The sequence below is a fragment of the Aethalodelphis obliquidens genome, unplaced genomic scaffold (genome assembly GCF_003676395.1).
Source record: "Aethalodelphis obliquidens isolate GAN/ISIS:26980383/991018 unplaced genomic scaffold, ASM367639v1 scaffold4247, whole genome shotgun sequence".
Lineage (NCBI taxonomy): Eukaryota > Metazoa > Chordata > Mammalia > Artiodactyla > Delphinidae > Aethalodelphis > Aethalodelphis obliquidens.
The window spans coordinates 1-1095 of NW_020842149.1; the positions used below are offsets into that span (position 1 = coordinate 1).

At 45.7% G+C, this 1095-nt stretch overlaps 1 non-coding gene across 1 annotated transcript; it reads right to left on the reverse strand.

The window, feature by feature from the left end:
• Positions 1–720: 720 nt before the first annotated feature.
• TRNAN-GUU (transfer RNA asparagine (anticodon GUU)) lies at positions 721–794 on the reverse strand. Its single transcript has one exon. It is a non-coding gene; the product is annotated as a tRNA-Asn (tRNA).
• Positions 795–1095: the final 301 nt, after the last annotated feature.

The following is a 1095-nucleotide window of genomic DNA, read 5'->3' on the forward strand; positions in this document are numbered from 1 at the left end:
GTTAGACTATCATAGAGAGATGTATACAAAGATTGCTGTGTTGGCAAGTAAATGAAGAAAGGGACATTGAAAGACTGGAAAATAAAATGGAATATGATTTAGTCCCACTTCTGTGGAAGGAAAATTTAAAGGAGTTACCAACATTAGAAGCATAGAAACACTAAAGGTAGCACTTGCACTTCCAGGTCTCTACGCTATGGAGACACCTGCACAAGTGGTCAGAGGTGTGTGTACGATAATGACGGTTGCAGCATATTCGTCATCGTGAAACCATGAAAGCAAGTAATACACAACCATGGAAGAAAGCCCTTTATCAAAAATAATGCAGAGGAGAACTATGATGATGAGTTCACTGCTAACATCATTCATAGAACAATTACTGACGTTCACACATGAAAAGTTTAAGACACATAAAATATGACTTTCTTGTCCAAGAATATAGACTTGGCCGAATAAAGACTATCTCACCAGTCCGCGGATTCCTGGATCTCTTCCAGGAGGCCGTAAGTTAGGCAAGTATAGAGTCCAATAGAGACGACAGACAATAGAGCTGGGAAGGGGAGTGTGGCCCAAGACTGGCAGCAGTCGTGAGGTGGACAGGACCCCGAACTGCATTCGGTAAATTTTGTGGGAGCAAATGTACTGGTAATAATCAGCATGGAACACCGGGAATGGTAATCAACACGGAAAACGCTGAATGGGTTCTAAAACCTCTCCCAACGTCCTTGGGTGGGCTCGAACCACCAACCTTCCCATTAACAGCCGAACGCGCTAACCCACTGCACCACACAGACAGCAGCACGTGACTCCTCTGGACTCTCTGTGGAGTAGACACTTACTAATTCCCAGGATGTGCCGCCTTTCTCGCAGGAAAATGGTACCAGTTCCAAAGCCTCGGAAGAACGGGCGGTTTAGAGCACTTAATCACACTGGACCTGAGACTGGGTCAAGGTCAGGAAAAGACAACCTTAAGCACTATTATCACAGGGCAGCCACCCATGCAGACAATTGTGACAAGCACTTGAGAATACTCCCCCTGCCTTTGACGCATTTCCCATCTGCTACTCTCATCCTCCCACTCACTACAGGGAAGGA